At 33.6% G+C, this 16,381-nt stretch overlaps 1 protein-coding gene and 1 pseudogene across 4 annotated transcripts in view; one reads left to right on the top strand and one right to left on the bottom strand.

Annotated features, from left to right (window-relative positions):
* Positions 1-16,381, bottom strand: part of GRID2 (glutamate ionotropic receptor delta type subunit 2) — a gene marked incomplete at both ends in the record, with an annotated part of 1,466,807 nt that overhangs the window by 1,285,151 nt on the left and 165,275 nt on the right. The window lies entirely within an intron of this gene.
* LOC308338722 (protein transport protein Sec61 subunit gamma-like) lies at positions 201-404 on the top strand (annotated as a pseudogene). Its single transcript has one exon. The product of its transcript is annotated as a protein transport protein Sec61 subunit gamma-like (transcript).

The following is a 16,381-nucleotide window of genomic DNA, read 5'->3' as shown; positions in this document are numbered from 1 at the left end:
AAAGCAGCCTTAGAAACTACTCAAAATGAAACACAAACACAAAATGAAACACACAAAAAAATAACCAAAAAAAAAAAAAAAAGAGCATTAGTAACTCATGGGAAAACCAAGAAATCTATACTTGTGTGTTTGGAATCCATAAAGAAGGGAGGAACAGTGCTAGCTGTTCCTGGTATTTGAGGAGCTGGCAGGCAAGAATCATGGATCAGGTAATGCAGTTCACTGAACCAAGTTGGCAGGTTGTGAAGGACTGAATTCAGCTGGTTATTAGATGTACTAAACCTGATAGGAAAGAATTCCAGAAGATTGCCAAGGCAACAATAGGATGTGCTATAATAGGATTCATTTGATTTTTTTGTGTGAAATTGATCTATAGCCCTACTAATAACATTGTCGGTGGCTGAGTATCTTTTTAGAAGTTTTTCATCTTAGGAATTAGTAAGCAAGTGAGCATTTGAGAAGCTCATGGAATAAAAATTTGCCTATATGTTTTGTGTTTTTCTTTCTTTGTTTTCCTCCAAGATATTTTATATTTCTAAATTAAAATAATTTCAAAATAAAAAAATAAGACAGGAGCAGAAAAGTATAATGGTTCATTTTTCCCCCAAATTTGATGAAAACTATAAATCCATGGATTCAAAAAACTTAACAAACTTCAAGTGCAAGAGATATGCAAAGAATCAGACCAAAGCACATCATAATCAAATGGCTTAAAACCAAGAAAAAGGAGAACCTCTTAAAAACAGCTAGATGGGAAAAATGAAAAACATATTCAGAGGAACAAGATAAGGAACAGCTGATTTATCATCACAAACAATACAAGCCAGAAGACAATGGATCAACATTTTTAAAGTACTGAAAAAGAAACTGTCAACTAATCATTTTTTTACCTAGTTAAAAAAAAATTAAAAAACAAGAGTAAAATGAAGACATTACATACAAACGATTTAAAAATTAATTACCAGGCAGACATTCAGGTATAAAAAGAATGATCCAAATATAAGTATGGACTGGGACAAGTGAATGAAGAGCCTTAGGAATGAAAATTATGTGGGTAAATATATTTTTTCTATTAAAGTTCTTTAAAACACAACTGACTATTTAAAGGGGAAAATAATGTTGTAATGTGGGGTTATACGTATTCAGAAGTAAAATACATGACAACAATAACACACAGGCCATGAGAGGAAAAATGGGGGAACAATGATTTCAGATTCCTATACTGTTTTAAAATGGTATAATACCTAAGTTAAGTAATACCTAAGTAATCTAAGTAATACCTAAGTAGACTCTAAGTTAAATATGAATACTATAAATCCTAAAGTAATCTCTAAAATAATATAACAAAGTAAATAAATTAGTCAACCAAAAGGCAACAGAGAATCAAAACAAATGCTCTATTAATCAAAAAGGAAGCAAAACAAGAGAACAAAGTATAGGACAAACAGAAAAGAAATAGCAAGATGGTAGATTTAAATTCAGCCATATCAAAACCACCTTAAATACAAATGATCTTAACAAAATTAAAAGACATATTTAGACTGGATTAAGATTTTTAAAAATCAACATCCAACTATATGCTGCCTATAAAATATACACTTTAAACACAAAAACACAAACATGTTATGATAAAAGATTGATACTGTGCTTGCACTAATCAAAACACAACTGGATTAACTATAGTAATATCAGGCAAAGTAAATTTCTGAACAAAAAATATTACCCTTTGTGAACAATTATGACCAGATACAGAGAAGTTCATCTCACAGTGATAAAGGGGGCAATGCAAGAGAACAAAACAATTCTAAATGTTTAAGTGTTTAATAACAGCTATGCAAAAACACACACAGGGGGCACCTGGGTGGCTCAGTGGGTTGAGCCTCTGCCTTCGGCTCAGGTCGTGATCTCAGGGTTCTGGGATCGAGTCCCACATCGGGCTCTCTGCTCAGCAGAGAGCCTGCTTCCTCCTCTCTCTCTCTCTCTCTCTCTCTGCCTGCCTCTCTGCCTACTTGTGATCTCTCTCTCTGTCAAATAAATAAATAAATAATCTTAAAAACACACACACACACAGCAAAAACAGACTGGACTTCAAAGGGAAAAAAACAAATATATAAGTATACAAAGAAATTTCAACACCTCTCTCACAATAATTGATAGAACATATTTACAGGAATTTAATAAAGATGTAAAAGACTTGAACATCACTATTTTCCAAACTGACACTATTGATAATTATAGAGCATGTCAACTAACAACAGCAAAACACACATTCCTATCAATTAATACAAAACCTTTACCATGACAGACCAATTCTAGGTTAAAATTCTGAGGAGCCTAGAAATAAAAGGAAAATGCCTGAACCTGAAAACCCATGTATGAAAAATCTACAGCTAACATTATACTTAATGGTGAAAAATGTTAAGATCAAGAACATGTCAAGAATGTTCACTCTCATCACTTCCATTCCACGTTGTCCTAGAGATATCAGCTGATCCAACAAATTAGAAAAATGTCATCCAAAATTGAAGAAATAAAATCTGATTTACCAGTAGTTGATATGATTGTCATCTATGAAGAAAATCCAACAGACTCTACATAAAAGACACCAGAACTAAAACATGTTTGCCAGGTTTTAGGATGCAATGTTGAACAGATCAAATAGACAAACTGATCAACATTATTAGTCATTAAGGAAATGCAAATTAAAACCACAATGAGACACTACTATATACATGTTTCAATGTCTAATTTTTTTTAAATGACCACACCAAGTGTTACTTAAGATGTAGAATAACTGGGATTCTCATATACTACCAGTGAGTAAGTAAAATGGTATAATTAATTTTGGAAAGCAACCAGCAGTTTCTTAAAAGTTAAACATATAAGATGTTCCACTTCTAAGTCTTTACCCAAAACTTATAAAAGCATATATCCAAAGACTTGATTAATAATGTTCATAGGAGCTTTATTTCTAAAAAGTTAGAAACAACCCAAATGCCCAGCAATATATGAATAGATTTTTAAAAAATCAGTGTATATTCATATGATGGAATACTACTCAGCAATAAAAAAAATGAACTACTCATAAACACTTAAATATAGATGCCATAATATTATAGCTGAATTAAAGAAACAAGACCAAAATGGAATATATAATGCATGATTCCATAAATAGAAGTCTAGAAAATGCAAACTAATACAGTGACAAGATAATCAACATTTGCCTGGGGCTGGAGTTTGCAAACAGGAAATGTGGGAGGGAGGAACTACAAAGAAGCAAATGAGAATTGATGTGGGGGAGATAATCATTATCTTGATGGTTATTATGGTTCATATACACATTAAACGTAGAAATTGTGGAATTTAAATATGTATCATTTACTACACGTCATGTATACCATGATAAAGCTGTTAAAATGCATATGTAAATTATTTTGATTGATTCTGTTGGTCATTTCTGACTATTGTAAAAGTCAGAGTTAAAAAAAATCACAAATGTTACAATTATCTTCATATTATGCAGCATGGCATGGCATGGAATTAAGCATAGCAGGAAAAAAGAAAACAGGAGATCTGTGTTCTAGTTCTAGTTTTGTAATGACTGCCTCACTGGCTGTGGTTAAATCACTGAACCACTCAAGCCTTCAGTTTACTCACCTATAAAGTAAAAGGCTGTACAAGATCATTGGTCCTCAGTCTTGTCTGGATTTATGGAACATTTTGGAGTATTGATTTTTAGGACTGGGCAACTAAATGAATTAAAGAATCACCAACAAAATTCTTTGTAGATCAACAATAATTAAAACATAATCCTTATCTTATTCCATACCACACAGTAATTTTTTAAAAATCTACACTGAACATTCAATCTCCTTGCCTTTCCACTGTGTCATTTTGCCCTTATACTGCTCTGTTATATATTCAAATGGTAAAGTTCTCATATGTTCCAGGAAAAATGCTATCTTTCCTTGAAACTGGCTTGAACTTACCATTGCATTTTGTTATTTACTCTCAGGATTTGTGCCTAATGCAACAATAGACTACACATCAACTTAAAGATGTTCTAGGAATACTGTACATGGAGAGTATTAATTAGCAAAATTAAAGTACATGTTTCCCAAAATCGAACAGTATTCCAGTGAAGCAGTGAGTACCACTGTTTTACATAATCTCTAAGGCCTGTTTCAGATCACTATTTTAAATCTGTAAGATTTGAAAAATCTTATCAATCATTCTTGTTTGATGCTTTAGAGATAATGTCTATATGCTATGAGTCACAGTTAAAACACAATAAGCGTAAATTCTGTTCACCTATGAAACACCAGGAGTTTCATGCCCTTGAACTTTACTTAGAATGCAGATGATATTCCAAGTTATCTTAGTCAATTTTTGCTTAAAGCTCCTTCTTCTCTTTTTAATACATTTCAGTTTTGGATAAGACTTTATTCCTCAGTTAGGCTGTGCCAAACCTCTAAGAATTCCAAGCAATTCTTTATACTTAGAAAGACTACATAAAGAATGTCCCTATTAAAGCGGGATGAGGGCTTCCTTGTGACAATACTAAAATAAATTTGTTTCTCTCTTTCTCAGAAATGAATAAACGTTGCACTACTTTAAAGCTTAATTATTGGTATTTTTTAAACAAATTGATATTATTTTTTTAATCAAAATATTGAATGAGTCGTGGGCCACATTTGAGGAGTTATTTTTCTATGGATGGTTAAAGTTAGTGAAAAATATTCGCCTCCCTCTCCCTATCTTTTTAGTTTTATTTGGAAGTTTTTATTTTTTTAGCTGATAAAGAAGAGAAATTTAATATTCAGGGAAAATTGTCTCTTAAACTCAAGGTCCACATCCAATTATAACTTAGTATACTTAGAGCTTTTAGAAATAACAATGAAAATGGATCTTTCTATTCTCTTATTTGGGCAAAATATTTGGCACCTGTTTTTATAAAAAGCCTTCTAAGCAAAATTTTAATATATCTAAGACATTATCTCTGCTTTCAGTAGGTTTGGAATATGTTATGAACTAAATATTTTGTATATATATAATGCTATCTCTAGGACTATAATGAAGCCAGTATCTCCTTAATTTATTAATATAACTGCATTTTCAAATTTTATTCTTATTAAAGTAATTTTAGTCATTATTATGAAAATAATTCAGAGAGGAATGAACTTCTCTCTGTGACTAAGCCTTCTTAGATTTGCTTTATTACCTCCCAACATCTCTCATTAACTCTTATTTTTAATCATGCCTTCAAAAAAACAATTACAGAGACCTCAAAGCTGAGATGGATTTGGGGTTATTCTCTAAAATTTTGTACTTTTGTTGTGGTTTTGGTCTTCATTTCCTTTGTTTGGTTTTGTTGCTTGCTTGTGCCTTTTTCCTGTAACTCTTCTCCTGACCCAGTATCAATTTGTCTAACTCCCTTCGCATTGGATAGCTCTAATACTGGAAGTGGATGCTATAACAAACACAAGCTTTTCATTCTCCTATAACTGTTTTTGGAAATAGAATGCAAAGTAACTGGAAACTAAAGAAAATATTTTCAAAGGAATAAGTCTCTTTGATTAGGAATTCTTCTGATTGGTTAATATATAACCAAATATTTTGGGTAAGTGGAGCTTCTAAAGTACATCAGGTACGTACATGAGCTTTGATAGAACTAGGATCCAGTCCCAGTTCTTTCACTTTCTACTAGCTGAATGACTTTGGTGAAGTCATTTCATTTCTCTAAATTTTAATATTCTGACCTCAAAACCTGAGCAAAATCATAGCACCTATAGAAAGTGGTTTATTGAAAACTTGTATTACCTAATAATGAAAGCTTTTAGCATGATAACTGCTATATAATAAACAGTCAATAAATGTTAAATAGTATTTTTGTATCTCCAGAACATGGTAACAATGCTTATAGTATATAACTGTATTTTGGTTTGCATTGGGTGGATAAATTAACTTATTCTTCTTAGTTTAGATAAAAGCTGACATGGCCTGAATTCATTACAATCTCTATGATATATATATATTACTGATGATCTAGTATTTCTTTGGTACACATTTGCATATACTCATAGGTAAGTTTACATTTCTCACCATTCATGCAGTTTTAATATGATTATTTTACATTACCCATTTCCAAGACATACTAAGCTCTTAGAGGACTTCTAAAATATCAGTTATACAAGGTGAAAAAAATTGGGGACCAATTTAAGCCGAGTTTCATAGATACTAACAATTTAGAGAATGTAGAATAAATTTTAAAAGCTAAACAGTCTCATTGGTTTAACAGAAAAATAAGCTTAATATAAAAAAGAGGGCTGGAAGAAGGAGCAAAATATAGACAAAAATTAATAAAAGCAAGAATCTGAAATATAATTAAAGAAAAGTGTTCAAGACTCATTTTTAAAGAAAAATAAGTGTAAATCCATGTAAAAATTCTGAAAAGCAATGAAAATCTACATGATAAAAATAATACAAAAGGATTTTGTGAGGGTGTCAACCTCTTTCTGTATCGGATCATTCTTTTGTCCAAATTATCTACTGCCTAAAGAGGTAAATTAGTAAAACTTGCAATTTTGGTTGTTTATTACCCCATTTATAAGTCAAGATTTATGCAAATGTATTAGTCGCTTTTCATATTAGTGGAAATGGGTAGAAAACTGAACTGACCTTGGTATTAACATTTCACAATCTCATTATTTATTCTATTGGCACCTAATTTAATATCATAAACAGAAGAACATGTCAAACAAGATCTCCAAACAAACAAGATTATGATGCTTTATAAACTGCAAATAAATACTTAACTAGATACTTTTAAAAGGAAAGATCCAATTAGACGAATGTAAGCTCTTCCTCAATGAATATTTTGATGAAACTGCAAAGAAAAGTACCCCATCATTCACACCCCTAAGAGTTTTTTTTTTTATTTGTTGCTGGTAAATTATAACTCTGTGTAAATAATTTTTAAAATAAGCTCCATAATACCAATGAGCAAACAAATCAAGCATTCTGATAAAATGATGCCTTATGCTAGCAGTATGGCATTTTCTTGGCTGGCATATATGTAATCCCAACAAAAAACATTTTAATTAATTAAAACATCATTATTAATTAAGTAATGTCTTCTTCAATTTGTATGCATTCTCTCTGCCTAAAATTTCCTTCACCTACCTCGCCACTCCTTTTCTGACAAATATCCCTACTAATCCTTCAAAATTCTTCCCAGGAGAGTTTACTTTTTTGAAGGACTTGCCTTAGCTTCCTATGAGAATTAGGTACTTCTCCGTACAACTGCCCTATTTTATACATACGCTTATTTTGAAATAAATAACTCCTTTTTACTATTTATGTGTTTACATTACATTATGTGTTTACAAATCTGTAAGCTCGAGATCAATGAACTTGTCTTTTTCATTTTTGATTCCTTGGAGCCTGACCCACACTATCAAATGTTAGTTGAACTGAACATGATATACTGGATTTACACATTGCCTTTTTTTGAGATGCTCTGACACTCTTAAAATTGATACCCAGTGACAGTGTTAGTAGGCATTATATTGTTTTGTCATCAGAAGAAAATAGTTAAATATATAGTCTTAATTCACCTAGACTGCGCTAAAGTACATAGAACAACATGTAAATATACCTACTAAAACCTTTCTAGTATGAAGGGCTATAGCTTATGTCTAACATTAAAGAAAACAGTTTTTTTCTTTCTCTTAACTGAACTGAAATGATCTGAAGCCTCTGTTTGAACTAATGTTAGGGTAGGGAAGAGAATATAATAAAGAAAAAATCCTCTTAGAATACAAAGAAGGTAAGTTGTTGCTATTAGAAAGCGTACAACTAAAGCAGTTTTGTTTGTTTGTTTTTTAATTTAAGGAGTTTTAACCAGAGCTATACTTTCTTCACTCTTTCTCATTCCTTTGGTTCTTGCTACAACAGCCCTAATTCTTAATTTCTTCATTATAGACATATTATAGACTCTATGATAGAATAGGAAGGAATGATGGAGATGAGAGGAAGATCATATGCTCCACAATTTAGGAAAGGATATTTTATGAATATTTGAGAATGGGATAGGAGTGGTCACTGAAAGTGACTTATCATACAAAGGGGGAGGGGAGGCAAGGGAAGAAGCATTTAAAAGGAAGAGAAGCTGAAGAAAATAGCAATTGGGTTTTCAAAAAAGGAAAAAAAAAGGCAGACTAAGATGGAAACTGGGATCAGTAGAATCATCAGACTTCAATGAATCTAATATCTAGTATCTCACTTCACATAATGGAAGAAAGGTAGATGAGAAAAAGTTAAATTCCTCTTAAAATTAGCAATAGGAGGCTTAAGTCCTAGTATTCCTGACTTTTTTACATAAAGTTCTTTAAACAAAAAGAAACTGTGTGAGAACAGGTATAGAAGAACAAAAATCAATATGGAAGTGAATAAATAAAGAGTGACCTTCAACTCGTTTTTGTAAATCACTGGTGACAATTTCAGTGAACTGGATTTGATACCTTAGGTTTAAATACAAATTTATCCAAATCCCTTGATTTCTGTTGATCTTAGAGTTAAGACTCACTGTTGTTAAACTTCCCGCAGACATTTTTTTCCTTTCTTTTCCAAAAGATATACATGAATGATTAAAAATAAGACCTAATTACATTAAATTATTCTCATAAATGGTGTGGTTCAAAAGTTTCAGACATAACTCTGTGACAGTAAAATTCATTCTGTGTACTTAAACCCAGTGAGATGGATCTGTATTTAAGTAAATATCAATACTCCAAATGAGGGTTTCTACAGGAAGAGTGAGTTTATAATTTAATGGTGCAGAAAAAAATACAAATGATTTTACAAGCAAGAGTCCTGAAAGACAATTCTAAGTGGATGGATGAGGGTAAAAAACCTGTTTGAGAGAATAATTTACAACATCTAGATTGACAATAGTTTCTGACCCTGAATTCTGAAACATAATTAGGAAATGAAAAACTGTCAGTTTTAAATGAGAACTTTTCAGTAACTAGTTACTACATTTTAGAATCATTGTTTGACTTTCATAATAATGGCATATGAAATCAGGAATCATATAATAAGAACCCTGAAAAAATAATAGAAATATTATAAACAGAGAGCTATTTTTATAAACTATGTATTATATAATATTATAAATCACTTCTCTCTTATATAAACATGGATATATAGAGAAATTTAATTTAAACCTATACAAATTTGAACAAGAGAAAATTGTATCCCTTATAATAAAGATGTCCCTTATAATAAAGGTGTGCCTACTTCTTCTGATTTTATTGGTCTCAACAGAAACGAGAGCTTTGTCAGACATCACAATACACCTATGTAGCCATATGTATCTGCACAAGTCTCACTGGCTTCATCTTTGGTCCGTAACACCCTCCGTGATACATCAAGAGTGACTTAAGAGAGTTCTATGAGGAATCATACACATATTTTACTTCTTTTTTATTTTAAGCAAGATAATTAAATTATATAAGTCAAAGTATAAGAAAATAATATTTTAGGAATATACCTTGGTCAGGAAGACCTTAAATTAAAAACTATAGAATATCATCTCCCAAAGTAGCAAGCCATTTTCATATCCTTAACCAATTCTTTCTTGAGCTTTCAGATAATAACAACAAAAATATTTCAGTGTTGAATAGTGACCTTCAGCACAAACTGAAAACCTTAACTTTATTCTTAAGCCAAAATACATTATTTTCTTACAGCTAAGGGTTGTTAGAAAAAAAATCAACATCCACACGAAAATGCTTTTTAATTTATATTTTTAAACAACGACAGGGTTAAAAAAAAATTGACTTTTTCCCACCATATCTATCCTGAATAGCAAATTCGGTAATAAGAATGGTTAAGAATCCTGCTTGAGTATAGTAATACAATTAAAGATAAAGCTTTCTCCTTGTTAGATTGTGATGGGTAGACAACTGCAGTATTTGACATCAACCATAACACAACTTTAATTTAGTGATGTGAGTATTGTGAATTGTAATTATATATTGCTATTTATTGCCCCATTGCAGAGGGGAAAAAAAAATAGTTTACCTTGTATTTTCAAACCCCTGGCCAGGAAAGGAATTTTGTATTCATAAAGTACAGTACTATTTTCTGGAGCAACGCTTATTACTAGTTGAATACATAAAACATTTCTATATTTTCTAATGCCCTGCATAATAGGCATTTTATCTGTATAAAGATGACCACAACACACAAAAATCACAGCTACTGAAGATGCAACATAAAATTTCAATGGTGTGGTTAAAAAGTAGAAAGAGTTGAATTACACACTTCTAAGTTGATGAACATTTTCTTGGGAATAATACCTACAAACTCCCTGCTACTCTAGCATGATAGTATGTCAAATCTCGAATCAAAATTATGAAATGAAAATTAACTACCCAAACTATACTGGTGACCATAAGCAAAATTTAAACACTCAAAAGAAAATAAAAGAACCCTATGGAATGGGAGAAGATATTTGGAAATGACATATCAGAGTAAGGACTAGTTTACATAATCTATAAAGAACTTACCAAGATCTATAAAGAACTCCTCAAATTCAACACACACAAAACAGACAATCACATCAAAAAATGGGCAGAAGACATGAACAGACACTTTTCCAAAGAAGACATATGAATGGTTAAAAGGCACATGAAAAAATGTTCCTCATCATTAGCAATCAGGGAAATTCAAATCAAAACCACATTGAGATACCACCTTACACCAATTAGAGTAGACAAAATCAACAAGACAGTAAACAACAAGTGTTGGAGAGAATGATGAGAAAGAGGAGCCCTCTTACACTGTTGGTGGGAATGCCAGTTGGTGCAGCCACGTTGGTAAACAGTGTGGAGATTCCTTAAGAAATTAAAAATAGAGCTACCCTATGGCCCTGCAATTACACTACTGGGTATTTTTCCCAAAGATACAGATGTAGTGAAAAGAAGAGCCAACTGTACTCCAACGTTCATAGCAGCAAAGAACACAGCTGCCAAACTGGAAAGAAACAAGATGCTCTTCAACGGATGAATGGATAAAGAAGATAGGGTTCATATATACAATGGAGTATTATGCCTCCATCAGAAAGGATGAATATCCAACATTTGTATAACATGGATGGGACTGGAAGAAATTATGCTAAGTGAAATAAGTCAAGCAGAGAGAGTCAATTATCATATGGTTTCACTTACTTGTGGAGCATAAGGAATAACATGGAGGACATTGGGAGATGGAGAGAAGTGAGTTGGGGGAGATTGGAGGGGAAGACAAACAATGAGAGACTGTGGACTCTGAGAAACAGTCTGAGGGTTTTGGAGGAGTGTGGGGTGGGGAGTTGGTTGAGCATGGTTGTGGGTATTATGGAGGGCATGTATTCCATGGACCACTGGTGTGGTGCATAAACAATGAATTTGGGGACACTGAAAATAAAATAAAATAAAATGGAAAAAAAAAACTTAGTAAACTCAACACCCAAAAAACAAATAATCCAGTCAAGAGATGGGCAGAAGAGGGAGAAAGCAAGATGTCAGAGGAATAGGAAACTGAAATATCATTAGGTCCCAGGAGTTCAGCTAGATAGTTATCAAACCATTCTGAACACCTACAAACTCAACAGGAAATAGAGGAGAAGAAGAGCAGCAATTCTAGGAACAGAAAATCAAAAACCTTCTGGAAGGTAAGATGTGCAGAGAAGTGAATTCAAAGTACCAGAAAGATAGACTGCAGGGGGAGTGGTCAGCTCCTGGCAAGCAGTGGACCACAAAATCAAAACTTTTAGAAGTCTGATACAGGGAGACTCCCTCCTTTCTCCGATGGGAGGAGCAGTGCAGAAGTGCGAGGCAGAAATCTTCTGGGTTAGGAGACTCCAAACGGGACTGCATGCTAAAGACAGAAACACTTGGTCACAGGCTGGGTAAGCACAGAGAGCAGCTGGAAACCAAGGAGACGTGAGGGATTGACTGGTTTTCTCTGAGGGTGCACTGAGGAGTGGGGTCGTGAACTCTCAGCTCCTCTGGGCTGGAGATTGGGAGGCTGCCAGTTTCATTCCTGTCCTCCAAAGCAGTATAGAAAGCATTCAGGGAACAAAAGTTACCAAGAGTGAACCCGAGCAGATTACATAGCCTGGCCCCTGGCAAGGGCAGTGCAATTCGGCCTTGGGCAAAGACATTTCAGAATCTCTATAACAGGCCCCTACCCCGGAAGATCAGCAAGAATATCCAGCCAAGATAAAGTTAATTGATCAATGAGAACTGTGGAACTCCAGAGCTAAGGGGAAAGCAACACAGAATTCATGTTTTGGTTTTTTATTTCCAGATGATCCTTTAGTCTTGCAAAGGTAATTTTTTTTTTATTTTATTTTTTAGTTGTTCTTCTTTTTTAACTTTTCCTCTTTTCACTCTTAACTTTTTTAACAATTTTATCTTATCAATAACTTTTTAAAAAATCTTTTTTTTTTTAAAGATTTTATTTATTTATTTGACAGACAAAGATCACAAGTAAGCAGAGGCAGGCAGAGAGGGTGAAGCAGGCTCCCTGCTAAGCAGAGAGCCTGATGCGGGACTCCATCCCAGTACCCTGAGATAATGACCTGAGCCGAAGGCAGAGGCTTAACCCACCGAGCAACCCAGGCACCCTAAAAAATCTTTTTAAATTTTCATTGTTACAGTCATATTGTATCCCTTCATAGTATTTAACCTTGCTTTTCTATACATAAAGGTTTTTTTTTCCTTTAATATATTGGGATATAATGTCTTTTAACATCAAAATATACTCTAAATCTACCACATGGTTTTGTTCTAGTCTCTACACAGATCATATTCTCTCATCTTTTTTTTTCCTTTTTTCTTTCTACAACCAACTTATTTTGTCAATTTCCTTTTTAGAATCTTTTTTAATTTTCATCTTCCACTCATATTTAATCACTTCATCGTGTTTACCGTTATTCTTGTATATATGTAAGTTTTTCTTTCATTAAAATTTTGGCAGGTAGTTTCTTCTAAGAGACAAGAATATACCCAAAATCAAGTGGGTGGCTCTGTTCAATTCACCAGTCTAATACATATATTATTTTTTTATTTTTATTTTTTCTCCCTTTCTTCTCTCCCTGTTTTCAGGTCTCTTCTGACTTTTTAGCATATATTTTTCTGGAGTTTTTGTCAAACATTTAGTATTTTATTATCTCGTTCATATATTCATATCTGGATAAAATGACAAAGCAGAAAACTCACCACAAAAAAAGAACAAGATGCAGTACCAATGGCTAGGGACCTAATCAATACGGACATTGGTAATATGTCAGAACCAAAGTTCAGAATGGTGATTATCAAGGAGCTAGGAGAGCTTGAAAAAGGCATGGAAGATAATAGAAAATCCATTTCTGGGGAAACGAAATCCATTTCTGGAGGAATATGAGAACTAAAAATCTAACCAAGTCGAAATTAAAAAAGGTACTAAGGAGGTACAATAAAAAAATGGAGGCTCTTAATGCTAAGATAAAGGAGGCAGAAGAGAGAATTAGGGATATAGAAGACCAAATGATGGAAAACAAAGAAGCTTAACAAAAGACAGACAAACAAGTACTGGACCACAAGGGGAGAATTCGAGAGATAAATGGTACCATAAGATGAAACAACATTAGAATAATTGGGATTCCAGAAGAAGAAGAAAGAGAGAGGGGAGCAGAAGGTATATTGGAGAGAATTACTGGAGAGAATTTCCCTAATATGGCAAAGGGAACAAGCATCAAAATCCAGGAGGCACAGAGAACCACCCTCAAAATCAGTAAGAATAGGGCCACACCCCATCATCTAATAGTAAAATTTACAAGTCTTAGCGACAAAGAGAAAATCCTGAAAGCAGCCCGGGACAAGAAGTCTATAACATACAATGGTAAAAATATTAGATTGGCAGCAAACTTATTCACAGAGACCTGGCAGGGCAGAAAGACCTGGCATGACATATTCAGAGCACTAAACGAGAAAAACATGCAGCCAAGAATATTATATCCGGCTAGGCTATCATTGAAAATAGAAGGAGAGATAAAGAGCTTCCAGGACAAACAAAAGCTGAAAGAATTTGCAAACACCAAACCAGCTCTACAGGAAATATTGAAAGGGGTCCTCTAAGCAAAGAGAGAGCCTAAAAGTAGTAGATCAGAAAGGAACAGAGAAAATATACAGTAACAGTCACCTTACAGGAAATACAATGGCATGAAATTCATATCTTTCAATAGTTACACTGAATGTAAATCAGCTAAATGTCCCAATCAAAAGACAGAGGGTATCAGAATGGACAAAAAACCAAAACCCATCAATACGCTGTTTACAAGAAACTCATTTTAGATGCAAAGACACCTCCAGATTTAAAGTGAAGGGGTGGAAAACAATTTACCACGCTAATGGACATCAAAAGAAAGCTGGGGTGGCAATCCTTATATCAGATCAATTAGATTTTACGCCAAAGACTATAATAAGAGATGAGGAAGGACACTATATCATACTTAAAGGGTCTGTCCAACAAGATCTTACAATTTTAAATATCTATGCTCCTAACATGGGAGCAGCCAACTGTATAAACCAATTAATGACAAAATCAAAGAAACACATTGACAATAATACAGTAATAGTAGGGGATTTAACACCCCCCTCACTGAAATGGACACATTATCTAAGCAAAAGATCCAATAAGGAAACGAAGGCTTTAAATGACACACTGGCCCAAATGGACATCATAGATATATTCAGAACATTCCATCCCAAAGCAACAGAATACACATTCTTCTCTAGTGTACAAGGAACATTCTCCAGAATAGATCACATCCTGGGTCACAAATCAGGTCTCAACTGGTACCAAAAGATTGAGATCATTCCCCGCATATTTTTAAACCACAATACTCTGAAGCTAAAACTCAATCACAATAGGAAAGCTGGAAAGAACTCAAATGAAAGGAGGCCAAAGAGCATCCTAGTAAAGAATGAATGGGTCAACCAGGAAATTAAAGAAAAATTGAAAAAGGTCATGGAAACAAATTGAAAATGAATACACAACTGTTAAAAATCTGTGGAACACAGCAAAGGTGGTCCTGACAGGAAAGTATATAGCAATACAAGCCTTTCTCAAGAAACAAGAAAGGTCTCAAGTATACAGCCTAACCCTTCACCTAAAGGAGCTAGAGGAAGAAGAGCAAAGGAAGCCTAAACCCAGCAGGAGAAAAAAAAAAAATCAGAGTAGAAATCAATGAAATAGAATCCAGAAGAACAGTAGAACAAATCAATGAACCTAGAAGATGGTTCTTTGAAAGAATTAATAAGATTGATAAACCCCTGTCTAGACGTATCAAAAAGAAAAGAGAAAGGACCCCAACAAATAAAATCATGAATGAAAGAGGAGAGATCACAACTAACACCAAAGAAATACAAACAATACAAACAATCATAAGAACAAATTATGAGCAACTATACGCCAGCAAATTTGACAGTCTGGAAGAAACAAATATATTCCTAAAGATGTATAAACTACGAAAACTGAACTAGGAAGAAATAGAAAACCTGCACAGACCCATAACCACTAAGGAGATTGACGCAGTCATCAAAATCTCCCAATAAACAAGAGCCCAAGCAGACAGCCTCCCAGGGGAATTCTACCTAACATTTAAAGAAGAATTAATACCTATTCTCCTGAAACTGTTCCAAAAAATTGAAATGGAAGGAAAACTTCCAAACTCATTTTATGAGGCCAGCATTACCTTGATCCCAAAACCAGAGAAAGACTCCTTCAAAAAGAATTACAGACCAGCATCCTTGATGGACCCGGATGCAAAAAGTATCACCAAAATACTAGCCAATAGGATCCAGCAGTACCTTAAAAGGATTATTCACCACAACCACGTGGGATTAATTCCTGGGCTGAAAGTTTGGTTCCACATGCTCAAATCAATCAATATGATAAAATATATAAACAAAAGAAAGAAAAAGAATCATATGATACTCTCAAAAGATGCTGAAAAAGCATCTGACAAAGTACAGCATCCTTTCTCAATCAAAACTCTTCAAAGTGTAGAGATAGAGGGGACATACCTCAATATCATCAATGCCATCTATGAAAAACCCACAGCAAATATCATTCTCAATGGGGAACAAGTCAGGAACACGGCAGGGATGTCCACAATCACCACTGCTATTCAACATAGCACCAGAACTCCTAGCCTCAGCAATCAGACAACCAAAACAAATAAAAGTCATCTGAATCGGCAAAGAAGAAGTCAAACTCTCACTCTTTGAAGATGATATGATACTTTATGTGGAAAAACCAAAAGAATCCACACCAAAACTGCTAGAAT

Source organism: Martes martes, assembly GCF_963455335.1.
Source record: "Martes martes genome assembly, chromosome: 2".
NCBI classification, from domain to species: Eukaryota; Metazoa; Chordata; class Mammalia; order Carnivora; family Mustelidae; genus Martes; species Martes martes.
Note: the sequence above shows the minus strand (reverse complement) of the source record. Positions and strands in the feature narration are given on the sequence as shown.